The 14,892-nt window shown below is 45.1% G+C and overlaps 1 long non-coding RNA gene across 1 annotated transcript in view; it reads right to left on the reverse strand.

Annotated features, from left to right (window-relative positions):
* The window catches only part of LOC142500948 (uncharacterized), a 44,476-nt gene extending 32,237 nt beyond the window's left edge, over positions 1-12,239 (reverse strand). The window contains exon 1 of the long non-coding RNA XR_012803367.1: positions 11,963-12,239. This is a non-coding gene — a long non-coding RNA (uncharacterized LOC142500948). The remainder of the gene's footprint in view (positions 1-11,962) is intronic.
* Positions 12,240-14,892: the final 2,653 nt, after the last annotated feature.

Below are 14,892 nucleotides of genomic sequence, written 5' to 3' on the forward strand. Positions count from 1 at the left end.
CGAGGACAGAGGTGCCCTGCTGCTGGGGAGATCCGAGGACAGAGGTGCCCTGCTGCTGGGGAGATCCGAGGACAGAGGTGCCCTGCTGCTGGGGAGATCCGAGGACAGAGGTGTCCTGCTGCTGGGGAGATCCGAGGACAGAGGTGTCCTGCTGCTGGGGAGATCCGAGGACAGAGGTGTCCTGCTGCTGGGGAGATCTGAGGACAGAGGTGCCCTGCGGCTGGGGAGATCCGAGGACAGAGGTGCCCTGCGGCTGGGGAGATCCGAGGACAGAGGTGTCCTGCTGCTGGGGAGATCCGAGGACAGAGGTGCCCTGCGGCTGGGGAGATCCGAGGACAGAGGTGTCCTGCTGCTGGGGAGATTCGAGGACAGAGGTGCCCTGCGGCTGGGGAGATCCGAGGACAGAGGTGCCCTGCTGCTGGGGAGATCCGAGGACAGAGGTGCCCTGTGCTGGGGAGATCCGAGGACAGAGGTGTCCTGCTGCTGGGGAGATCTGAGGACAGAGGTGCCCTGCTGCTGGGGAGATCCGAGGACAGAGGTGCCCTGCTGCTGGGGAGATCCGAGGACAGAGGTGTCCTGTGCTGGGGAGATGTGAGGACAGAGGTGCCCTGCGGCTGGGGAGATCTGAGGACAGAGGTGTCCTGCTGCTGGGGAGATCCGAGGACAGAGGTGTCCTGCTGCTGGGGAGATCCTAGGACAGAGGTGTCCTGCTGCTGGGGAGATCCGAGGACAGAGGTGCCCTGTTGCTGGGGAGATCTGAGGACAGAGGTGCCCTGCTGCTGGGGAGATCCGAGGACAGAGGTGCCCTGCTGCTGGGGAGATCCGAGGACAGAGGTGTCCTGCTGCTGGGGAGATCCGAGGACAGAGGTGTCCTGCTGCTGGGGAGATCCGAGGACAGAGGTGCCCTGTGCTGGGGAGATCCGAGGACAGAGGTGTCCTGCTGCTGGGGAGATCTGAGGACAGAGGTGCCCTGCGGCTGGGGAGATCCGAGGACAGAGGTGCCCTGCTGCTGGGGAGATCCGAGGACAGAGGTGCCCTGCTGCTGGGGAGATCTGAGGACAGAGGTGTCCTGCTGCTGGGGAGATCCGAGGACAGAGGTGTCCTGCTGCTGGGGAGATCCGAGGACAGAGGTGTCCTGCTGCTGGGGAGATCCGAGGACAGAGGTGTCCTGCTGCTGGGGAGATCCGAGGACAGAAGTGTCCTGCTGCTGGGGAGATCCGAGGACAGAGGTGTCCTGCTGCTGGGGAGATCTGAGGACAGAGGTGTCCTGCTGCTGGGGAGATCCTAGGACAGAGGTGTCCTGCTGCTGGGGAGATCCGAGGACAGAAGTGTCCTGCTGCTGGGGAGATGTGAGGACAGAGGTGCCCTGCGGCTGGGGAGATCTGAGGACAGAGGTGCCCTGTTGCTGGGGAGATCTGAGGACAGAGATGCCCTGCTGCTGGGGAGATCCGAGGACAGAGGTGTCCTGCGGCTGGGGAGATCCGAGGTATTTAAAGATGGTGGAAGACAGCGAGGTGACTGGCAGCGAAGGCAACCTGCGACTTGGTCACGACCAAACGTCACATTACGGACGGCTATGCACTTCTTTAACCCAGGCTGTGCTGAAAAGCTGTGTAATACAGCAGGCATAAGCTTAATGGGATCCACATTAAAATGGATAAGAAGCAAAAAGTGACACACAGTGAGTGCTCATTTGCATGTCATTACCCAGAATCCCAGGCTGCAGTGAAAGCGCTGTATGCTAAGAGATAATGGGGAAAGGCATGTTACAGACAAGTCTGAGACATGTGAATGTGTCAAAAGTAATATTTTTATTTGCTGTACATACCTCTAGAAACCTAATCACCTATAGGGTTGTTAGTAGAGGAACAGGAGGTGCCGAGCCCTCTGGATTTCAACATGGGCATAATGACCTCCCCCATCCCTCCGACTTTCAGTTTTTTCATCTGGGTATATGGTCAATTGACTTCCAATATTAGGAGAACTAGTTCACCCCAAATTTCAGCCACTAGACGAGGGTTGGGCAACTCTAGTCCTCAAGGGCCACCAACAGATCAGGTTTTCAGGATATCCGTGCTTTAGCACAGTTGGCTCGAAGACTGAGTCTCTGATTGAGCCATCTGTTCTGAAGCAGGGACTGGATGAGCCATATGTGCTGAAGCAGGGATCGATTGAGCCACCTGTGCTGAAGCAGGGATGTCCGAAAACCTGTCCCGTTGGGGGGTCTTGAGGACTGGAGTTGAGAACTCCTGCCTTACATGTTAATATTGCTGTAACTGTACATTTTTATTACCCTCCTCTGTTCCTTTTACGTGCAGGAGAAAATGCGTTATACAAACGGGGAGCTTAGCATCTGTCTAGGGCACTTTTGCTATAATTGACTTTAAACATAACTTGTGTTTGTGGCAGTTTTAAAACACATCATTAAATCCAAGATGGCTGAATTATTACCTGACTTCCTGCCAACAGAACCACATATGGGGAGTGCTTACTTGGTCTACAGAATAGACATATAATTATTATTTTGATCATATCCTGTCCGCCCCCACCTCACAGACAGAGGTAAAAAGCTGAGATTTCACATCCAGGCCCACAACCCCAGAGTGTATAGTGAGTGTCTCCAGCTGTCAGAAAAGATCCAGGTGTTAGAAGAGACAAGCAAATCTTTGCTCGAAGAAACAGCTGGAACCAGATTCAGGATTTGGACATATCGTTCATCTTCCTCTGCTCAGCCGTGTGCAGCGCCCTGTATCCTGGTCTCTGTATATCTATGTCAGGGGAGGCCAACTCCAGTCATCGAGGGCCACCAACAGGTCAGGGTTTCAGGATATCCCTGCTTCAGCACAGGTGGCTCAGTATTTGATTAAGCCACCTGTGCTGAAGCAGGGATATCCTGAAACCGGTCCTGTTGGTAGCCCTTGATGACTGGAGTTGGCCACCCCTAATCTATGTACTCTGCAGACATAATAATAATAAGATTGCTCCCCCTTATATAGTGCTGATAGTGAACACAGCATTGCACACAGTGAGACCCTGACCCAAGGAGTTTACAATCTATTACTGAACCATCCAGGTTCATTGAATCAAAGGCTCTGTGCTTACTCCACTAAGCTACTCATTCAACCGTGTGAGCACCTGCGTACTGTATCACCCAGCGCCTGCGGGTCTCTGACCTATAACATCCTGCACTCTGCCCAGCAATGTTCTGTGATCAGCCTCTCCATTCCTTTCTTTGACCTTCACTTATCTGTGCCACGCCCCATCCCTCTAGTCCAGGAGAGGCCACCTGTGCTGAAGCAGGGCTATCCGGAAAACCTGACCTGTTGATGGCCCTTGAGGACTTTAGTCGGCCACTCCTGCTCTAGTCCGTCACTACGCTCTACAGTTTTCTCATTGCACCCTGAAGCATTTAGTAGGGATTCTGCAGTGTCATTGTCCACAGTATTGTTGAGACATATTGCCGTACAGTGTTGTGACAGATTACCCTACAGTGATCTATTGTCCTTCTCCTTTAGGCTACAGCCCCGCTGCCTGCGCTGCACGCGCGTCTGTGAGGCTGGCGGCGCGTGCAGCCGAATTCCCCAGTCTGCAGTGAGCTGCAGGGGGAAAGACGGGGAGGGGCGTGACGGGGCGCGGCCATGACGCCACCCGGCAGGTTCGCCCTCATTGGCTGAACCACCGGGGGGTGTGGCCTAGCGCTCCTTCGCTAGGTCTAATCCCAATTTTAATGTGTCTGAAAAACGCACCGTGCAACGCGGCGGCCCCCCCTCGCAGCGGGCCCGGCCCCTTTGAGGGGCGGGTCTTGTCTCTGCAGCACCCGCAGTAGCCAGTGGGGACCAAGCCTTATGAGTCTGCCATTGTGTAGCTTCTTGATGTGTCATTCTGTCTTGCAGTGCTACTCCACTGCGCTCTGCATAGGTGTGTTATTACACTGTGAAGACTTGTGTTAAGCACAAAGAAAATCATAGTGTATACTGCTTGTGAAAATACATTACAACAGACAAACACATACAAACAATATAAAACTAACAGACAAACTCACAATAAACAATGCTGCAACAGACTAAAAGCAAAACAACAAAACAAAAAACGGCTGATAAACGGTCAAGCTAATTTATTTAAAAATGAAAAACTATAAAATAGAACATATAGACTGGTGTGATGCTGCTGCTGGTCCGGTTGTTAAAACCGGAATCCTTCTCACAACAAACCGGACCAGCAACAGCATCACACCAGTCTATATGTTTTATTTTATAGTTTTTCATTTTTAAATAAATTAGCTTAACCGTTTATCAGCCGTTTTGTGTTGTTTTGCTTTTAGTCTGTTGCAGCATTGTTTATTGTGAGTTTGTCTGTTAGTTTTATGTTGTTTGTATGTGTTTGTCTGTTGTAATGTATTTCACAAGCAGTATACACTATGGTTTTCTTTTGTGCTTAAAACCCACATATCGTGAGACGTATCTCCACGGATCCATCACGTTGGTCTGGGGGTGCAAGATTGGACTTCCATTCAGTTGGACATTTTATGGACACTTTCTGAGACGCAGGTTCGTATTTGTTGTCTGTACTTTGTTCTGATCTTGTTCGATCAGTTGTTATCAAGCGCTCTCGTCTTATATATATGAGTCTCCTCTGTACTATTGGTTTAATTTATCACTAGACGTCACATTATTTTTTGTTTTACGTGCTATTAGCACCTTCTTTTCTTCCTTTTTAAAGTACTTTGAGCCTGTTAAAGGAGCAATTCATGCGCTTTCTTAATTTATTTTTTAAACTGGGAGCAGGGGGTCTCTGGAGCTGAACCCCATTCATTTCAGCTCCAGAGACCCCCTGCTTCAACCCTATGTTTTTCAAAAATTGCCTCTTTAACACTGTGTCCTGCAGCATGTGTGGCTGTGTCCTGCGCTCTGTAGCATTGTGACGTGTTCTGTTAAGATACTTGTAGTATTGTTACACTGTGCCCTGCTTCATGTGTGAGTTGTCTTGCTGTGTTGTGACACACTACCCTTCACTGTACTTATAGTGAACCTGAACCAGGCAGACGTGTTTGGATTTCTGTTTTATTGTGCAAAGAATAGCTGTGTCATTGGGCCATGCAGAATTGTCAGTGTGCACAGAGTGCAGTGTTGCGGCACCCTGATTAGTTGTATAAATGTGGCCTGCAGTGTTATGACACTGCACCCTACAGAGCTGCATAGGTATCCTACACGGACTGCTGCTGAGTACAGGCTTTCCAGCAGCTGTGCTCTTTATGCTGCAAGTTCTGTTAATATAGAAGCCACAGATTCTGAAGAGTTCCCCAGAGGACTTCCAGATGTGTTTTATTCTAATAGGGACATTACACGCTAAATTAAAATGAGACAGTAAAACCACAATGGCTCTCAGAGCACAGACGTCTCAGCTTCAAGCTTCATGTGTGACGTCACATTCCCAATAAATGTGAATTAACCAGATGCAATAACTGTTCATCATTCGGATAATAAATAGTGATGAGCAGAGAGAGAGGCAGAGCGAAGGAGAGAGGGAGAGAGGGAGAGAGGGAGAGAGGGAGAGAGGAAGAGAGGAAGAGAGGGAGAGAGGGAGAGAGGGGGAGAGAGAAATACAGAAAAACACAGTAAGGAAGAGAGTGAGAACAATAGTAGAGTAAAAAGAGACATGCGAGAGAACATGTGGGAGTGAGAGAAAATAAATAAAAAGGTAGAGACATATTGGAATAGACGAGAACGAAACACACACAAAAAGAAAGATTGATCGAGCGGAGAAAAAAGAAAACCCAGAATGAGAGATGGAGTGAGATACACGGGTGAGGAGAGCGCAAGAAAGAGGACAAGAAAAAAGGAGCGAGACAGGAAAATATATTAACACAATTATTTGTAGAGAGAGAGAGGAGATGCGCAGAAATAGACTGAGCGAGATACAGGGGGAAAGATAGCGAATAAAGAGAGAGATGTGCGGTTCATTGAATGGCGATGAAGAGACATAGTAATAGATGGAGAGTGTGAGAGGTTAAGTGGATAGGGAGACAGCTGGAGAAAGGCAATGGGAGCAGGAAGAGACCCATGCAGATAGATACAGATAGAGAGCTGGCCGTGTTTAAGGTTAAGGTGAAGAGGCACAGGACGCTGAAGGAAGGAAGGGTCAGGGACTAGCAGAAGTCCAAAATCTGCTAACCTTTGCCCCTAGCTTTCAATGGACTTAACCTTTAACCTCTGACAAGCTGCTGCCAGTTGAGTCAATGTTTAACCCAGAGGTAGCTGTGACAGTGAGGGGGGTAACCAGGCTCAATAATAAAGGTTAAGCCCACTTGGTTACCCCAGATCCGTGTGCAAAGGTCCTAGAGTGTCAGCTCTTGGACCCAACTGTCGTCTATGCATCACTGAGACTGTGGGTAAATTATGCGACAATTCAGTATTTTCTGTGTTTTGCCTTTCCAGGGGTGCTGGGCAGCGGAGCTCGCGAGGTTGTGAGTGTGAGTGTGGGTTTTCAATCAGATTGTCGTTATGTAGCGGGGTTCCCGAGTTATGGGATATCCAAAAATGTACCCGGGAATCAGGTAAGATTCTCAGGCACATTGAAACGCAGTACTCCAGCAAAATCCTACCTTGGAAACGTTCTTGCGACTCACTGCCAGGGTTCCCTGCTTCAGCACAAACTGGAAAAGTAAGAGGGGCATGGGGGATCAAGGTATCCCCAGAATGATTCTGGGGTCCCTAGCATAAGGTGGGATGCCCAGACCAGACCACGCTCAAAATACCCCAACATTTTTGGTCCTACCAAGCCACCGTCGGGAGCAGGACACGCGGACGTGCAGCGCTACATCCGGACGCGGAGGCAGTTCAGCTGCAGCACCACAAACCCTGCTCGATTTCCCAAAGACTGGCTTTTTTACTTTTCCACAGAGTAACTCACGGACTGAGTTAGCTGTGTTCTGTTGTTGTACTGTCAATTCAATAAAGACTTTAGCCTTGTATCTATCGGGCTCAGACCTTTTTGACCCAATTGGGGGGGGGTGAGGACCCACGTTTAGCACCAGTGGACCTCTCCCAGCTGGGACCATAGAAGCAGAACTAAAAGATACCATTTCCAAGTGTGCACTCACACTTGGCCGTGTGAGTAATAACATTTTATTTCTGCCTTTTAACTGAGGTGTGGCCTTCTAACCTTCTGTTTTTAGAGCGTTTACTTCACATTAAGAAGCGGGACTGCCCCATAAAGACTAAGAGACCATCCCCTAGAGCGCACGCACACATGCCCGTGTGAGTGTTTTATTTATATTCTTGCTCTACATCCTGATATCTTCCTGATAAAATCACAGTTTGCTCATACATTTTGTGTGTATTTTTATTCCGAGGGTGTGACGAACATCAAAGAAGTAGGAGAAAGAAATTACAGACGCAAGTCGGCGAAAGTATCCAGAAGACAGAAAGGAGACGCAAGAAGAAAGAGAAGAAGGAAAAGTGAGCCCAAAAGATACCTTTATGCGACAGCATTCGCACAAGGCCGTGTGAGTGTTAAAATTTATTCTACACCCTCAAAACCCTTGAGATTGACATAGAGCATTTTACAACCTTTTTAGGTTATTTATCAGATTTTCACCAGTGCTCCCCCATCCCCCCCTTTTCTTGTCTCATTTGTTGAAGGATCCTGGGTAGATCCTTTATTGGGGTTTTTTGAGTCACAGGTGGAAAAGAAGCAGAGGGACACCTTGCCTACTATCAAGGTTGTTATATCCCCTTTCACTATACCTACCATCTTCCTAGGTAGCGCCCGGGTTTTTGTTCTCCATCCAAGTCACCCTGAACCTGGTATAGGGGTTGAGGGGGTGCTCCAGCTATGTCGGAAAGCTGCGAGGGTTATATTGTGTAGCTACAGTTAAAGTCAGGGTTGTGCAGTGTGCCAGGGATAAGGCTGGTAAGAGTAGGGAACACATATTCTTAATCTATCCCTGACACCGGACCAGAAGACTTATACCCGTTAAAACACAAAGACACATAAACAAAGAGAATTTTATTAAAGGTTTTTATTTAATAAATGTGAATGCTTGTAACATTGTATATGTGGCTGTGAGATTCCAAGTCCGTGGTTCCGAGAGACCAGATGGCTACCAAGCTTGGCGCCACTGAGTCTACTCGAGACCCGGAGTTGAAAGCCTCAGGGATGCCAAGGTGTTGGAACAGGAGGAGTACTGTAGTTATACCTGAGTACCTCCGTCCTGTGCTAACAAAGGGCTATCCGGCAACCATTTGTCCTGCCCCAGACTCTGCGGAGCCTGGACAGCGGGTGGGCTCGATATACTAAGAGGCAGAGGTGCCAGGTTGGCACATGCCCCTTGGCAGAATCCAAATCGGTACCCACCCGGCTTCAGAGTACCGGCAAATCGGTGATTGGCTATCAGGAGAATTCCCAAGCGCTGATTAGTTGTAGTGGTTTCTGAATGGGACTCTAAAACCTATACGAAACTTGCAGCCAATCAGGACCTCAGATTCCAAGCGCCAAACCATCAGCAGCAAATTCAAAGATGCTCTGTAAGGAATAGACACGAGCCGACTTCTAAGATTTTGACTCAATAAATGTTCTAAGTCCCGCTTTTTGAGGCCGTAGCAGTCGCGGCTGGGATTGCATGCCGAATTGCGTTCCAGGACTTTCATGAGTACCTCCCGAACATTGGAAAGGGATGTCGTTTGTTAACTTTTCGTTAAAAAGAAGATTTATTTCATTAGCCCCGTTCCCAGTAAGTGTGTTTTCAGTGTAAATTGTGTTACTTTTTGTGTATGTCAAATGCTGGAATAAATTACAATTTATTTTACTGCTGGGTCTTGCTAAATCAAATGATCCCGGTAGGAAAAGGTGTTAATAACCCTGGTCTCCCGTGACAGAACCAACTCCAGTCCTCAAGGGCTATCAAAAGGTCAGAATTTCAAGATATCCCTGCTTCAGTACAGGTGGCTCAATCCACCAGTGCTGAAGCCGAGACACTAATTGAGCGGGGGAAGAAACACAGTAGCCAGCCACGGGGACTGGGAGGGGGGGGGGAAGGAACAATACGCAGCACTCACCAGATTTGATCAATATTGTATCAGGTTTAATTCATCTGCAAGCATCAGGGGGTAAACACAAGAAAAATGGAGCAACGTCTCAGACCTTCTAAAATTGGAATATTTAATCTATCCTCACATGTCTTTTCCTCTCATCAAATTTTATTATTGGTAAAGGGCCTTTCTTTCTCACCTGCTAGTAAACCTGATATTTTAGATCTATTCATAGATCTAAGTCGATTTATCTGTAAGATCACTCTAAGGAGACATTTCTCATTGAGCGATCTATGTGAACAATCTAATTTGAATTTCAATACTCAAGAAGAGCTTTGTATTCAGGCACTTACCTCTCTGTTAATGGAGTCAGATCACTTGCAAGGTTTACAGTATAGTTCTGGTGCGGGTGCCCTGGGGTCCATTACTGGCCAAATAGATGTGGTTGTTTCACCTATGAATCAATCAAGTTCTCCCATGGAATCTCAATCTTTTAGATCCAATTCTCTATTGTCTGGTCTTTCTTCAATGGTGCCATCGACACCTGCCACTTCTCCTATGGAGTCTTTATTTTCAGTTAATTCGTCTCTACCTTCTTCCATTCCTAATCGTCAGGTGTCCGCTAACCAAGAGGAACCATCTGTGAAGATCATACACTCACCCTTTGGACCAAGATCTCAGTTTTTTCCTTATCAGTCCAAAGGTAATTTTATTGATACCTTCTACACTGTTGTTCTACAAGATCTAGAGAAACTATCCTATGAAGTACTTAGTCATGATCCCACCTATGAATTTTAGACACTCTATTGTGAACATTTTATACAAGCTAGGGATTTTGGTACAATTACCAAATCTGAATTTAAGTTCCTGTTTCTAGAGCACCCTAGGATATCGATTTTTTTTATCACCTCCCCAAGGTACATAAGAGTCTAAATTACCCTCCAGGTCGGCCGATTGTGTCTGTCAATAAAGTCTAGCGTGTCTAAATATGTAGATTATTTTCTACAACCCTGTGTCATCAAGCTCGGATCCTATCTGAGACACACGCTATGTGTCATTGACTCCACCTCCGGGATACATTGGAAGAGTTCCTATTTATGGGCCACTTGTGATGTTTCATCCTTGTACACCTGTATTGAACATCAGAAAGGTTTAAATGCAATTAAACATTTTGGAATTGGACCCTTCTCTACATCCCACACAGAGAGAATTTCTTCTTTCTAGTATATTGTTTATTTTACAACATAATTATTTTCTGTTTGAAGGCATTTTTTATTTACAGATCTGTGGAATGGCCATAGGCACCAAGTTCGCCCCTAGCTATGCAAACCTTTACATGGGGTTGTAGGGGGACCTCCATGTGTGGACTAATGCTAGGCTGGGGGCGGGCCTGGAGTTCTATGGCCGTTTCATCGATGCTATTATTTTGATATGAGATGGTGATGAGGAAGAGCTGTCTGGCATTCTATCTTCATTTAGCGACAATGATATGGGACTTAGGTTCAGCTCTGTTATACACCCCACACAGATCACTTTCCTTGAACTTAAACTCTTCATTTCTCCTGGAGACTCAAAGATACATACCAATACATACTTTAATGAAGTAGTGGTGAATAGCATATGTTCAGCCATTTGGGTTGGTCATGTGGCATATATGCCAGGTATCTATCCCTCCTGCAATCCCCTTCCACTTTGGTTTTTCCTTTGCTTGCCATTTTTTCCCTTCCTTACCACTCTCCTCCCCCCTATCCCCCCCCTTTGCCTTCTTCTCTTCCCTCTAGCCCATGTATATATTTATACACGTTTTAAAAATGTTTTGGTTAATTTATCACAAAACACTTATATCAGTATATTTACGTATGCCTTATTTTAGTCACTATGTTACAGTATTTAAGACATTTCAACAGGAAAGTGTTAAAATAGCGTTTGTGAATCAATCATATCACCGCCTTCATATGTTTATATGTATAAACATATAAAGTAATAAGTATAAAGTTTAAATACTTAAATAATAATAATATTTACTTGGTTATTTAGTTAAACCCTTTGGCCAAAGCGTCATAAGCCTGCATACCAACGTCAAGGTATAACCAAATTAATGCAGGTCCTAACACTAAAACTATGAACCCTTCCCTTTACCTCTGTATGATGGGAAAGAACCATAGTAGATCCTGTTCTTTGCATCAAAGAGAAAAGACCTCCCACGTTAAAATGGTGAGGAGGAGTGAGCTCTGGGGGGAGGTGTCACCTACCTCCATATAACTGTCACCAGTCAGAAATTGATTAACACACACATTCCCAGCTAGCTCAAACTCCCACACCCACCACATCATGAATATATATTTATGTGAAAAAGAGTACTACTGGGCGTGGCAAATGTATACAACAAAAGACAGGAGTGTCCAATGCTACATCAAATTGACAAAACCTATAAAGTAATAAGTATAAAGTTTAAATACGTCCATAATAATAATATTTACTTGGTTATTTAGTTAAACCCTTTGGCCAAAACGTCATAAGCCTGCATACCAACGTCAAGGTATAACCAAAATTAATGCAGGTCCTACACTACATTGTGAACCCTTCCCTTTACCTCCATTTGTAATGGAGGTAGGTGGCACTTCCCACCAGAGCTGACTCCTACTCAGCTTTTTAACTTGGGTGTTCTTTTCACTTTGACACAACAAAACTGTAAGGAATTATAACAAACTTTATATTACTTTATCTATCATTTTGAACAGGGATACATACACAGGGCTACCACATAATCACACAGTATTTCTGCAATCCTACTAAAACAAATCACTAACTCTGCGCCTCTGTTTTTATATATATATATATATATATATATATATATATATATATATTACAGTCACTGCATATTAGTTCACATACCCTGTTAATCAGACAGGGTATTTGTACAATAACCTTACGTTGGAGTTCTGGATTCAAACAGATGCAGCTGCTGCTTCTTACAGTTCATTTGAAAACATAACCTGTGTTCCAATGCAGGGGGATCTCTTTCTTTTCTCTGGCTGTTAAATCCTGATATTTCTCCTCTTAGCTGTTGCAATACTCCCTGAGGTGTCACTGTACTTTGTACTGGCCATCAAAATCCACCAGTCTCCTCACTCCATGGATCGGTCAGGCCCTTGCAGAGTGTTCTGCAGCAGCCTTCACTATATCAAAACAAACTGCCACACCAGTCCCCTCAGCACTCCCTTTGCAACTGTCACCAACTGTCATTCCACTGACTAAGCACAGTGACATGGTCCAGTGGAATGTAATTCTTAAAGGGGCCATGTCATGTGCTGATAGCAGACACAGGGGGTTACATGAACTAAGAGTGGAATTCACAAAGTTCCAAAAACACTGTTCGGTGCTCCGATACCCGTTAGCAGAGCTTGGGGGTCTCCTCTGTTATAACAGTGGTTTATTTATCAGATTAAATGTATGTAATTGACGCCTTAAAAAAAAATAATCAGTATAACTATTTTCAAATCCATTTTAAGCCTTTGTGTTTTCATGGTAACCAATAAGTATGAATTTTAGAGGAACCGTATAACAGGAAAAAAAATAATCAATCTCTCCAAGAAAAGAAGGTTGTAACGCATGGGGGTGGGGGTGGCGTCCTGTCTCGTGGGAAGGGAGGGTCAGTGTGTAGCGCACCATTCATGGGAGGGGCCCAACCAGACTGTCACAGAGGGGTGTCCAACTTCTGGACGCCGCCTGGACAGTTGTCTCCTCTCTCCTTCTGTGTCTGCGGCCCTGCGCTTATCTGTTTGACTAATGATGGCTTCTTAATTACGATGCTGACAAACAAGACTTGTAGGACTGATAACCACTGTCTTTTCATCAATAAGCACTAGATAAAGATTGTAAAAATCATCCAAAGCATGTGTTTACCATGGGAATGTTAGGTGTAAAGAAATGATCTAAAATAGTTATGCCTGTCTGATTTAAAACAAAAATAAAGGTGTAAAATCAGCTGCATTTAACCTAGTAAATATGCCACCAGTTTACTTTTTTTTTTAAAGGACTGCCCCTTTAAAAGCCAGGTACCCAATAGTACTTGGGTAGACTTGATAAAACTGTCATCTGATATCAGCTATTAATACAGTATACTGTTAATTTGGAGGCTTCTTCCCTAGGTTCAGGCAGAGTTGCAGAGTACTTATTTTGGGTGGGTTTCAGTACCTGTATAGTGTATATGTCCAACATGGCTGCAGGGAGATGGCAAATATTTCCTCCCTGTGTGCAGTAATAAAACATATATATACTGGTATGGGAAAGGTAAAAGAATCAACTCACATAGGTCTCTTTAATTCTGCACCCATGTAAATACTGAGCAAAATGGTTATTCCAGAATTTTCACTATTTAATAGGGTGTAACAGGGTCCTTCATCGGATTCTACCCCTAACAGGAGAGGTTCGAAACATATCAACTAATTGTTGATCCAATAAACAGGTATCATACCCCCACTCCCTCTCCCTCCTTTGTTACTGCACAGAGACAGGTATTTAGTATATTTAGTTCCCTATGTATATATTTTTACAATGAGTAAAAACACTGTGAAGACAGTAGACAGTTTTAATGGGAAAAATCAGCTAATTCACCAAATTACAAACGCAATTAATCATTCTGTGGATAAAATGTAGCGATTCCAATTGTCCCAAGAGCTTCTTCTGATTTTGCTGTTTTTGTCTTTCTTTCCGTAATCACTGAAACCTTTTAAAATGGTAATTAGTGACGGGCCCCTCGCTCACTTGCCTTTCATCCGCCTCTTCTGAACCGTTTCTCTTCATCAGTTTTTCCACTGTATTAGTTAGTTTTTATTTCGTTTTTTTTTTTTAATTTACAACTGTCTCGAGTGGAATATATATTTTAATTTAACGTTTATTTCTCTTCTCTTTGATCTCTTCTTCGAGACTCCCCCAATTTCACTTACACCCTCTCTCTGTCCTCCCCCCCCACATTACAATCTCCTCTCTGTGTGTTTGGATTAACAATACGTTTATTACCAGGTTTTTTCAGCCGTGTGGTAACTTGGTCACCTCCTTTTCAAAGGGAGAGATTTTAATGGCATGTCATATTTTTCTAGCTCGGCGAAGATTAAAGTATATTACAATGTATTCTTGTCTGTATTTTCTACATTTTAAAAGTGGTCAGTTTAAAAAAAAATTCTTTCCTCCTGTCTTTCATCTCCTGTGGGCGATAAATTGGCCAAACCTTTCAGAGGATGTTTGAGCAAATTGAGATGTGTATTACAGCTTGGAGCGTTGCTTAGCCCATTATCAAGGAGATAAAGCCATACACACTACATCAAAAGCGCAAATATATCTCCCAAGTGGGGAAAAGTGGCGCTGAGTCACAGATTCTGTGCTGTTAATTGTTAGTGATTATTTTAATAGCCTCAGGTGGGACGCAATCATAGCTCCATTTTTTTTTTCTTGCAGCTGGATAAAAGGGGTCTCTGAGATATCTACCAGCATAAATGGCCCCACCTCATCCAACAGTAACAGGCATTTTTACCTCTGCATCCAGTCACCGTAGTACTTTTGTGTCCAGAGTTCTGAATGATCTTTGATCATAGCCTCCAACTCTGTGAGCTTTGCAGACCTGTTGGGGTTGTTCCCACATTCCCACTGAGCCTCACTTACTGAGAATGGGCCTCCCTTCTTCTTAGCATCTTTTGGTCTCATACAACCCAGTTGAGTTTCATTCTTTGAACTTAATACTTTCCCATGGCATTTTTTTCCCTTCTGTCCAGATAACCAAACTTGTACTATTTCTGCGTGATGGACAGCGGACACGCATGTTTTTGGAAAGAGATGGCCATCGTTTTTTATTTCAGGAAATTGT

The sequence above is a fragment of the Ascaphus truei genome, chromosome 8 (assembly GCF_040206685.1).
Source record: "Ascaphus truei isolate aAscTru1 chromosome 8, aAscTru1.hap1, whole genome shotgun sequence".
NCBI lineage: Eukaryota > Metazoa > Chordata > Amphibia > Anura > Ascaphidae > Ascaphus > Ascaphus truei.